General features: G+C 40.5%; 1 pseudogene; it reads right to left on the bottom strand.

Moving 5' to 3' along the window:
* The window catches only part of LOC120247516, a 36,053-nt pseudogene extending 27,626 nt beyond the window's left edge, over window positions 1-8,427 (bottom strand).
* Between the last annotated feature and the right edge of the window lie 3,949 nt (window positions 8,428-12,376).

Below are 12,376 nucleotides of genomic sequence, written 5' to 3'. Positions count from 1 at the left end.
CTCCTGATGTTGAGCTAATTCAACCGATAAAGTTTGTCAGATTCTCTACTGTAAAGTAACTCTTGTACTTCCTCTTTCTATAGTATGTTCTTTGGAAGGGAGTCACCATGTGAAGTCCACATCTAGGGAGTCAGGAGTTATGTGCCATCTCAAATCGGTCAGAGGATCAACATAATTTATTTAGAGAGAGGATCAACAAATTTTTCTACATGGGAAACTTGTCTCTTTTTTCTTGTTTAGTTATTTATAGAATCATTTATTTACCTTAATGTATGCTTGTAGATATTTATTTTATACTTTGGTTATGATCCATTACTTTCTTCTTTTGTTGCTCAAATTATTCTAGCTTTGGCCATTAGGAACTTGTTTGTTTGGTTCCTATGTTCCTTTGACAATGAGTTTGTTGTTGTTGTTTCACTTTTGAGCACTTTCTTACTTTTTGAAACTACAAGATGCTCTCAGCCCTCTTCTGATAGGCTAGATCTAACTTACTTTCTTCCTGTACTTTTAGTTTGCTCATGCAGCTTCCCATAACAGAACTCATATACCATTGAGGAATCCCTCAATGGTAAATATGCTTGACATCAGGAAATGTCAGTGGAGAGAAGAAGGAGGAAGGGGGCGATGGGGAGGAGAAGAAAAACTAAAGAGCAGATGTAATAACTCAAGGAGCATCATCCATGGCATGGAGCCAACAGTTCCTGAGACTGTTTGTGCATCGTGGAACCATTCAATATTTGACGTGTGTCTTGACGTTCTTGAGCCTTCAAACACTAAAAGGTTTGACCAGTTCTACTAAGAATGTATTCATACATACAATAGTTTACATAAAACAAAAGAGGGAGAGCGCTTGGGTAGCTCAGTTGGTTGAGTCTTCAATTCTTGATATTAGCTCAGGTCATGATCTCATGGTTCGTGGGACTGAGTCTTGAATAGGGCTCTGGACTGACGAGAGTGTAGTCTGCTTGGTATTCTCTCTCTCCTTTTCTATCTTCTCCTCCCCAACTCATGCATGCTCTCCCTTTCTATCTATCTCTCTCAAAAATAAATAATAAAGAAATAAGCTTAAATAACTATTAAAAGCTTTTGAAAGGTACAATTAGAAATTTTAAATGGAAAACTACTTTTGTTTTTGAGGAAAATAATATGCCTTATGTTCGACAGCCTATTGAATCCAAAGAAGACCTATAGCTATACCACAGATACATGAAAAGATGTTCAACATCACTAGTCACCAGAGAAATGCAAGTTAAAACTACAATAAGATATCACTTACACCTGTCAGAATGGCTAAAATCCAAAAGATCAGAAATAACAAGTGTTGGTTAAAGATGCAGAGAAAAGGGAATCCTCCTGCCCTCTTTGTGGGAATGCAAATTAGTACATCCACTGTGGAAAACAGTACAGAGTTTCCTCCAAAATTTAAAAATAGAATTATATATATTTCAGTAATTCTACTACTGGGTATTTATCCAATGAAAATGAAAACACAGGGGCGCCTGGGTGGCTTAGTCTGTTGAGCATCCGACTTTCGCTTAGGTCATGATCTCGCAGTTCGTGGGTTCGAGCCCCGCGTCGGGCTCTGTGCTGACTGCCAGCTCAGAGCCTGGAGCCAATTTCAGAGTCTGTGTNCCCTATGCTGCACCTTCCTTTCTTGTGATTTATTCATTCCATAACTGGAAACTTTTTTCTCAGAATTCCCTTCCCCCATGATATGCTTCTTTTAAGAATCCCTAATGTATTGGGGCGCCTGTGTGGCTTAGTCGGTTGAGCATCCGACTTTCGCTTAGGTCATGATCTCGCAGTTCGTGGGTTCGAGCCCCGCGTCGGGCTCTGTGCTGACTGCCAGCTCAGAGCCTGGAGCCAATTTCAGAGTCTGTGTCTCCCTCTCTCTCTGACCCTCCCCTGCTCATGCTGTCTCTCTCTCTCTCCTAGAAATAATAAATAAAATTAAAAAAAAAAAAGAAAATGAAAACACAAATTCAAAAAGATGTGCACCTGTATATTTATTGAAGCATTATTTACAATAGCCAGGATATGGGAGCAACCCAGTTGTTTATAGACAGATGAATGGAAAAAGAAAAAGCATATGTGATATAAAGAAATATTACTCAGTCATAAAGAAGAGTGAAGTCTTGCCATTTGCAACAACAGGGATGGACCTAGAGGGCATAATCCTAAGTGAAATAAGTCAGAGAAAGGCAAATACCATCTGACTTCATTCGTATGTGGGATTTAAGAGACAAAACAAAAGACAAATAATGGAAAAAAGAGACAAACAAAACAGACTCCTAAGTGCAGACTACAAACTGGTAGTTACCAGAAGGGAGGTGAGAGGAAGGATCGGTGAAATAGGTGATGGACATTAACAATACACTTATCTTTTTGGTCAAGTTTGTTGTTTATTTTGAAGAGGGAGAGAGGCAGAGAGAGAGGGAGAGAAGGAATCCCAAGCAGGCTCTGCACTGTCAGCACTGAGCCCAAGGTGGGCTCAGACTCACAAACCGTGAGATCATGAGGACCTCAGCCAAAGTCAAGAGCCAAACACTTAACTGACTTTTGACTCCTCTTCTTGAATAAAATGACTCTCTTTTCTCTGTGTTTTAACCCTAGAGGAAGTTAAAAAGTTGTGCTTTATCTTTTGGAGATCTTGTTGCCTGAAGACAGTGTAGGGTGACTACTTTTGATTCTAATCTTGAGGTGGACTTGTGTGCCCCGTTCTGCATAGAGACAAGGAGCTGTCGCATCTCCATAGGCTCACAGGCAGGTCTTCCTTCTTCTCTTTGTTCAATTGCTCAACTTGCTCTTTTCTCTGCCCTGTCAGAGAACCTTCTTCCTTTCATCCTTCGAGGTGAGTTTATTCCCTTTTTCCCAACCTGGAAACACTTAAGACCAGTGTGATGGTTAACTGGTTGGAGAAGCATTTGGAAGGTCAGAATAAGCAAAGAAAGAGGACAGAGACAGAGTTGGAGAATCATAGGCACAGAGAGGAAAGAAGATAGAGGGGAGGCATTAGATTTACGCGACGTAATATTCTTAATAATAAAGTAAAGAAGTCCATGCAGGAGTGAATAATAAAACACAGATTTCCCAGTGAAAAACACCAATTGTTTGTACAAAACTGGACCTCCTAAGGCACACAAAATACGAACACACCTTTAATAACGATCATTACAACTAGAAGTCAATGACAATACTAACTCATGAAACAAATCGTTTCTATGATTAGCATCACAAGTGAAATATCCTTTGCAAAGCTGTAACCCAAAAACAGAAATAAGATTTGCAAATTGTTAGTATTTCTATTACTGTGGGCCTTTCTCCCTGATTACTCCCTCTCTGAGAAACCAAAAGGCAAAATATCTGTAAGTTAAGAATATAATATGATTCTTGTGTCCAAGAGGAGGGTGGTTAAAAGAAACATGTCTTTTGAAAATAGGGCCCATGAGTCTGCAGATTAGATTAAATATACTGTGAACTGGGGATAACGGGGCTGTTGAGCAGAAGTGACAAGGGAGGTTATAACACCGCTTACCTTCCAGTAGATTCTCCATCATGGCAGACACTGCCAAGGGCCCAAATTGAACTGCGTAGAGATGGTATTTGCCATTTAAATGGAACATAAACAGTTATACGAAAAATGAAAACATGAATGAAATATTTGATGGAGAACTAGGAAAGAGTACATACGAAATGATTACATATACACATAAGCACACAAGCATAACATCCTCTAGGGTTCCTGTATGTTTCTACATGTATGTGCCCATCTAGAATTACACTGTGTTATCACAGAGAAAACACATCATGATCATATGATACTTCTATGGTGGACAATTGAGGTAGGCATTGCTTCCTTATCTTTTATTCTATCCATTCATTCATTCATTCATTGATTCATTCATTCATAACTTCAAACACACGGTTGACAGTCCTATCCAAATATGAACTAGAAAACATGGCTGATTATCTAAGGTTAAAACTGAAATGAGAAATGGGACATCCTTTCCCATGATGGATAATTACTCCTCTTTGATTAGAGACTATGTATGGATCAGGATAATCTATGTTATTTGGCTTTATGATATAATGATGATCATTGCAAAGCTAAAAGTAAGCTGGGTGGAAACTGTAATACATTCGGTCAGAGCAAAAGCATATCACAGATTGGGTTCTGACTTTGAGAAGGCACTCTAACGATACGTTATGGACAACGAAGTGTTTTCCAGAGTTGGCAGATTGAGCCAAATCTTCCATGGAAATGGACAACAGTGATGGGCACCTTACCCAGCACAATGTTTATTTTTTGTTCAGTTAAATGTTAAAGTAGAAACACTCCCACACACCTGGAAAGTCAAATTGTTTCTTCCATTCATGAAAAGTGACTTTGGGATCCAACCTTTTATAATGAAATTAAAGTGAATTTTTAAATGAAGACAAGGTTTTAAAAAATTCAGACAATTGTGTGCAGAGCTCTGTCTGCATTATGTGACACTGCTCATGTTTGCCTTCTGCCTATTAAGACAATTTAAATGTCACTAATTTTGTTTTCCTTGAAAGTGTAAAAGAGTGGTTTAAATTCTAGTTCAGAAGGACAGAGGTTGTGAGATGCATAGACCTCAAGATCCTGAGAGAGGGTGTTTTGGGGATGAGTTTTAGTAGAGGGAGTCTTTTCCTCCTTTCATCCTACTTTTGGGAGTAAGCATGGGAGCTACATATTTTAGCTCAAATATGTACAGAAACATCATAAATCAATAGTAATAATGAAAAACAAACTAGTTTTAAAAATGGGACAAAAAGCATAAACAGGCCTGTTTTATGGTTACTCTATGTTAGCTGTAGAATATATGTGGGTATATAAATACTTATGTAAATATATGTACAACATCACTAGCCATAAAGAAAATATGAAATTAAGCAATGATGAGATACCATTACATATCTTTTGTAACAAATTATCTTTATGAATCTTTGTTTTGTTTTGTTAAAGTAACAATGGATATATTTGTAAAGATAAATTGGATCAATCATACATTTCTAATGAGAATGTAAAATGGTACACAGACTGTGAAAAACACTTTGTAATTTCTACCAAAAATAAACATCCAAATCCAACAACAACAACAAGAAATTCAGACAATTGTGGGGCATACTGTTGTAAAAAGAATTTAGCTTCCTATTTAGGGTCTCACTTTAAAAATATAACCCGCATAGGGGAGCCTGGGTGGCTCAGTCTTTGAGCGTCCAACTCCTGCTCAGGTCATGATCTCACAGTCTGTGAGTTCAAGTCCACATTGGGCTCTGTGCTGACAGCTCAGAGCCTGGAGCCTGTTTAAGATTCTGTGTCTCTGCCTCTCTCTCTGCATCTCCCCCACTCCCACTCTGTCTTTCTCTTTTTCTCTCAGAAATAAATAAAGATTAAAAAATAATTTAAAAAATACCCAAATAGAATTTGGCTGTGAAAAGGCAGATATATAACAACAAAACCTCACTCTTTGTTTTTTAAATAAAAAAGTGAATGTCTTTTATTTATTTTTGAGAATGAGAGAGAGAGATGAAGCGTGAACAGGAGGCTCTACACCTGTAGAGAGAGGGAGACACAGAACCTGAAGCAGAGACAGAGCCCGATGTGGGGCTCGAACACATGAACTGGGTCTCAAACCCACGAACTGTGAGATCATGACCTGAGCCAAGATCTGATGCTTAACTGACTGAGCCACCCAGAAACCACACAGCACAAACTCCTTCTTAAGAGTGTCCAATTAGTTGGGGCGCCTGGGTGGCTTAGTTGGTTGAGCGTCCGACTTTCGCTTAGGTCATGATCTCGCGGTTCGTGGGTTCGAGCCCCGCGTCGGGCTGTGTGCTGACTGCCAGCTCAGAGCCTGGAGCCTGTTTCAGTCTGTGACTCCCTCTCTCTCTGACCCTCCCCTGCTCACTCTCTCTCTCTCTCTCCTAGAAATAAATAAAACTTTAAAAAAAAAAAAAAGAGTGTCCAATTAGTATTAGTCATGATAACTTTTCATACATCTTAAATGGATCAAATAAGTGGTAAAAAAAAAAAAATCACTTTTATGTGCTGTGCAAGACAGCTATCTGTGATCCTTGTCTGTGCGTACATGCCTCGTTTACAAATTTCTGAGAGTAACTTCAAGTTTATGTTAACAATGCTCATGCAGCTCTTCCCCAGTGTCCCTCCTAATTTTTCTAAATAGTATCAGGGTGCTCAGATCTAAATTGTAGATATGGTATTTTAAACTCCCCAAAATGCACACTATTAGGGTAAAATATAATGAGGGGTGCATGAGCTTTTTGTTTTGGGGGGAATTTTTTTTGGCTAACTTAATATAATCTTCATGTTTTCTGAAATCTATGCACAGCGGCCAGAGCATAAGGTTTGAGTGAACTTAAATTCCTGTCTTCACTCTAAGCATGCACTTATGAACTAGAGCCTTATCCTCTGTAACCTAAATTTCTTTATTTGCAGAATGGGTCTAAAAAAGAGGGTCCACAGCATAGGTAAGGAAGCCAGTTTGTGACAACCTGAAAGTGTTCAATAAATAAATGGCATTGTTTATTGACTCAGGGGCTCCTGAGTGACAGTCAGTTAAGCATTCAACTTGGGCTCAAGTCACAATCTCAGGGTTCACACATCAGGCTCTGTGTTGACAGTGTGAAGCCTCTTTGGGATTCTTTCTCCCTCTCTCTACCCCTTCCCTCCCCTCCCCCACACTTGTGCTCTCCCTCTCCCTCTAAATAAATAAACTCTAAAAAATAGTGCTGTTACTCTGAGGCATTCCGTTTATTTCCGTGTTTTAATTATTTTGGGAAGTTGGAAAAGTTTAAGCATTCCTGGAAAGGAGGGCTTCATTTCTTGTAGCACCTGCCATCTGAGAGCTAGATGCATCCTATTAAATCAATTTGTAGAAATAAAGAAATACAAATGCTAAACTAAAATATTGAGAGTTGGAGGGTAGAGAAACTAAAACATAGTGTAGAGAAGAGAGGAGACAAAGACGCAAATAGCTTTCCATAAGTATTGGACAAGGTTATAAGAGAGTATGGGTAAGGGTGAATCCAGTCAAAGGAAGGCATTATACTGACTTCTCTAAAAACATACCAGTGTAGTTATTATTCTAGTAACTTCGAAACATGTGTTGGGACAGGGTTGTTTACTTAGGGATAATTGAATGCCCTTTTATTTTTTTAATTTATTTTATTTTTGAGAAAGAGAAGGAGCAACAGCAGGGGAGGGGCAGAGAGAGAGGGAGGCACAGAATCCGAAGCAGCTCCAGGCTCTGAGCTGTCAGCACAGAGCATGACGCGGGTGCGAACTCATGAAACATGAGATCAGAAGTTGGATACTCAACCAACTAAGCCACCCAGGCACCCCAGAGGAGACTTTTGTTAAAAAAATTATTTATAGGGGTGTCTAGGTGGCTCAGTCGGTTGAGCATCTGATTTCAGCTCGGGTCATGATCTCAAGGTTCTTGAGTTCAAGCCCCATATCCAGCTCTGTGCTGACAGCTCACAGCCTGGATACTGCCTCAGATTCTGTGTCTCCCTCTCTCTCTGCTCCTCCCTTGCTCTCTCTCTCTCTCTTTTTCTCTTTCTCTCTCTCTCAAAAATCAATAAACATTAAACAAAATTTTTAAAATAATATTTATTTTGAGAGAGCAAGTATGTGGGGGAGGGGCAGAGGGAGAGACACAGAGACAGTCCCAAGCAGGCTCCTCATGGTCAGCTCGGAGCCCAAGCCTACAAACCATGGGATCATGACCTGAGTCGAAATCAACAGTCAGATGCTTAACCGTCTGAGCCCCCCAGGCTCCCCAGGGCACTATGATGATTTAAAAAAAAAGAGCAGGTGGCAAAGCCATAAGCACTACCCCTTCTCTCATTTTTTATGTTCACCTCTTTTCTCTACTAGGAGGAGAGTTGTATAGTGAGGTACCGATTGCCTTCACTCTCATCTTCTGCCTCCTGTCCTGTGACCTTTAGTTTTGGCAACAGAAACATCCAGTTAGATGAGCTTCCGAAACGTGTCCCCTGGTGCACTGGGGTGTCACAGGTGTGCTAAGTGGGTGACCTCCTCAGGCCTCAGGATGGCTGGGCAAGGCTTGGGCAAGCTGGCTGAGCCACATCCACTTACCCCACACACTGTGCAGAAAGGTGTCTTTCTTCTAGACGCGCCAGGATGCGGAAGGCTTGGGAGGCCTCCAAGCCCCCAGTGTCTTTCTCCCTCTTCACAGATCTATCCCTCCTTCCTGGGGTTTCCATCTCAGCAAATTTGTAACCATTGTCCTCACTAGAAATTGTACCATGGTGACACTGTGACACCCACATCCTGTTCTGCTGTTCTTACTCAAGAGCTGCCACCTCAAACTGCATAGGGATTACCACGCTGGTCGCTGTCTGGCGCTGCCTCATAGCGCAAGCTTGTCCTCGGCCGGCCCAGACGATCCAGCACAACGAGCATTTCACAAATACCTGCGGCTACTTACCATTTTTCTCATTCTGTCACCGTCATGTAATGAATTCTCAGTGATCCCCAAAGTGGATTAGAACAAACCATCTCTCTTTACAGCATGCGCGTGTGAATAGGAAGAGAAAAGTCACAAAATCCTACTGACTGACTTCACTTTATATGTAAAACCACGCATCTCAAAGGCACAACCAACATCACCCAATGATTCAACACTTTCCTTGTGAATGGACTTTCATGTGTTCTACGTCCTAAGTCCTTTGCTCAGATCATACTTCTGACACTGTCTCCCTCCCTCTCAGTCTCCACAGATCACCATCCTTCCTACTCTGGATCATGAAGATGCAATCAGGTAAGAACCATTTCATTTTCTCACTCTCCCCTGTTCTACAAGCATTAATTCTCAGAGATGGTGCCCCTAAATCTGTTGAAATGGAGGTTTTCTAGTTTTCATCTATGTCTAGAAGCTTCTGCTCTCTTGTGGATCTGATTCCCTCTTCTATTCAGACCTGCTTCCTGTAATGTTTTTCCTCTCTACCACGTTCTCAATATTTCGCTCTCTAATGCATCACATAAAAATCATCTTAAAAATAAGCCCATAAACATTGTCTTAGTCAGTTCTGGCTGCAATAACAAAACACCATAGACTGGGTGGCTGAAGCAATAGATACTTATTCTCACAGTTCTGGAGGCTGGAAAGTCTAGGGTTAAGAGGCCACTTGGTGAGAGTCCTTCCTGGCTTACAGATGGCCACCCTCTCACTATATCCCCACATGAGGGAGAGAAGAGTTCTGGCATATCTTTTTCTTCTTATAAAAGCACTAGTCATGTCATGGGGATTCCACCCTCATGACTTCACATAACCTAATTACTTCCAAAGGCCCCACCTCCTGTACTATCACACTGGAGATTAAGTCTTCAGAATACATATTTTCAGGGGACATATTCAGTCCACAGAACATTCCTCACCGCAATAATATCCTACAGCTACTGGTCTTTTTCTGCGCTACCATCCACCACCAACATTGACGAAGCAGGCTTGTCTACACTGTTGTTCTTAACAATCTACACTATCTTCTTCTTCTTATCTCCTCAGCCAGTCCCAAATAGATTTTCTTCCTCTCTTTCAGGGTCATCATTGATCACCATCCTGCCAAACCCAATGGTCAGTTTCTTGTCCTCTTCTTCATCAGCCTTTCACCATTTGGCATCACCTTCTTTCCTGGATCACTTCTTTGTTAGGCTTCCCTGTGACCTCTTCTCTTGGTTTTCCCTGTTTTCACTAGCCAGATGCTAAGAGGTTCCTCTGCTTGCTCCAACCCCTCAGAAATCCTCTACCTGGTTGGGTTGACTGGAGTTCAGAACTTGACTTTCCTCTCTTGTAGGAAGTCACATTTTATCTGTTATGGACTGAAATCCATATTGAAATCTGTGTTGAAATCCTGATTCCCAATGTGATGCTATTAGGAGGCAGGTCTCTGCGGAGGTGACTGTGTCATGAGGGTGGAGCCCCCATGATGGGATTAGTGCCCTTTTAAGAGAAGACATGAGAGTCTGCTCTCTTTCTCTCCATATCCAAGGACAGATAGAATGAGAATCCAGCTGTTTGTGAACCAGGAGGAGGGCATCACCAGCACCACACCAGCACCCTGAGCCTGGACTTCCAGCCTCCAGAACTCCAGAACCTTCAGCCTCCAAACGCATATTGTTTAAGCCATTCATTCTATGGTATTCTGTTATAGTAGCCTGAACAAAGACATTATCCATTGACACTAAATGCTCTCTGTGTGGGCATCAAATACATCTCTATCTTGGTAACTTCTCCAGTTTTGACCTCTTCTGTGAGTCCTGAACTAAAGCCTTAAGCTGCCTTCTGATATCTCCAGTATAAGTCTTACCAAAACTGGAATGGCCATAGGCAGCAGTCACACAAGATCAGAATAAAACAAACATACATTGTTGTCTGATTTTATCACTGAGATTGATGATATCGACTTAAATTTGATAAAGTCGTCCATTAGGGAAGCAAATCCACAATAACTAGATGATTCAATTTGGTGGTGGTGAGGTTGAGAATATAGGCGGAGGTAGCTCTAGAGCAGACGGGAATACAGGCTAATGAGAACTTGGGGCATATTTGAAAGGCCTATAGCTCTCAGGATGTTGCCAAACCTAAGGTTCGTAGCAATACCCTCAAGTCATTAAGGAAAAAGCAAATTATGTTTGCTCTATTTAATTTAAGCAATTAACCTGACAATGCTTTCGACATCGGTAAAGCAAAGAAGGTACATTTCCACTGTATTTAAAATTATCTGGAATACCTTAGTATATAAAAATCAAGATAATATAAGCATTCCTGCTTTTGACTAACTTTTATTTAGCAACAAATTTATTGATCATGAAAACTTTATTAGAAATTGAGTCATATTATCTTTCCCATCAGCTAGAAATGTGTTCTTTAATAAATGATCTTTTGGGAGATCTGATGGGGTTTCTTTATCATTCTTCTCTCACTGCTTCCCTTTTTGATTTCCTGTTATATGGTGACGTAAAAGTGATAAATTAATGTAATTTTTATTAGCCACCCAAAGGCAAACCTAAGTAAATATTTAGGAGAAAGTTTATAGTAAGATATTTGAGTGTAGCTTTTGATAGGATCTTAATGCATATTTTGGGGGGAAATAAACATATTATATATTTCTATATACATGGGGGATATAAATATATTATATTGAGCCCTCAAATGTTCTCCAAGCACTTAGATGTACCAGTGGCTTAGAAAAACATAACGCAATAGCATCTCACTTTTGAATGCCTGCACTCGTCATCATGAAATCTATAAAATAGTCATATGATATATATGCATAAACACCTACTGCCCATTCTACACTAATCAGAAACACAATTGGTGGCTGAGAGTGTCATAAGCTTTGGACACCAGGGGTCAGTTCTATCAAATAAGAGGAATTTAGACTTGGTTAGTGGAATATGGACCCCCGAGAATTCAAATCTTTGACATTACACAAAGGAACATGCTGGGAAATGGCCGTCTCATTTTAAAGTATCATCTGACAGTGAGCTGCAGTGACTCCCCGTCACTTGGGCTTCATGGGGGGCCCAGAGTCGGTAGCTGTAATGTGACTGAATCGAGCATTATTGCTTCTCACTGTCAATGAAAGACAAATGACCCGTTCCTCCTCTCCCTCGGGGTGTCCATGTACCTGTCCTTCTAGGTGGACAGTTACCACTGCAAGAACTACCATTCCTTTGATTACAATGCCTGAGACATTTTACACTTGGAGTGAAGGAGGGCTGTGTCTAACCTGGGGATTTCAGGCAAGGACATAATTTTATAAATTAGATTGTGAAGTGACACTCATCGACTATATTTGATTTAAAAGAATAGGATTTTTTGTATTAGAAATATAAGCAGAGCAGAGCATTGACTCATTTATCCATATTTTCATGCCAAAGATTGATATTTTTATTCCACTAGCAACCATATGTAGAGATGCTCCAAATAGCCTCAGAAAGACATTTTATCTTAAAAATAGTTAACATGGCCTCAAGTATGCTAGATAGCTTTTATGAAATACAGACAATGTAAGGAAATTGGCGTTCTTCAGGAAAGCTTACTTTAAAATTTTTTTTATGTTTATTTATTTTTGAGGGTGGGGCAGAATGAGAGTGGGGGAGGGGCATAGAGAGAAGGAGACACAGAATTTGAAGCGTGTTCCAGGCTCTGAGCTGTTAGCAAAGAGCCCAACATAAGGCTCGAACCCATGAACCATGAGATCATGACCCGAGCCAAAGTTGGACGCTTAACCAACTGAGTCACCCAGGTGCCCCCATCAGGAAAACTTTCTAACTTCAGTGAATCTCCACTGGGATAAC

The sequence above is a fragment of the Hyaena hyaena genome, unplaced genomic scaffold (genome assembly GCF_003009895.1).
Source record: "Hyaena hyaena isolate Hyena2069 unplaced genomic scaffold, ASM300989v1 scaffold_526, whole genome shotgun sequence".
Classification (NCBI taxonomy): Eukaryota; Metazoa; Chordata; class Mammalia; order Carnivora; family Hyaenidae; genus Hyaena; species Hyaena hyaena.
Note: the sequence above shows the minus strand (reverse complement) of the source record. Positions and strands in the feature narration are given on the sequence as shown.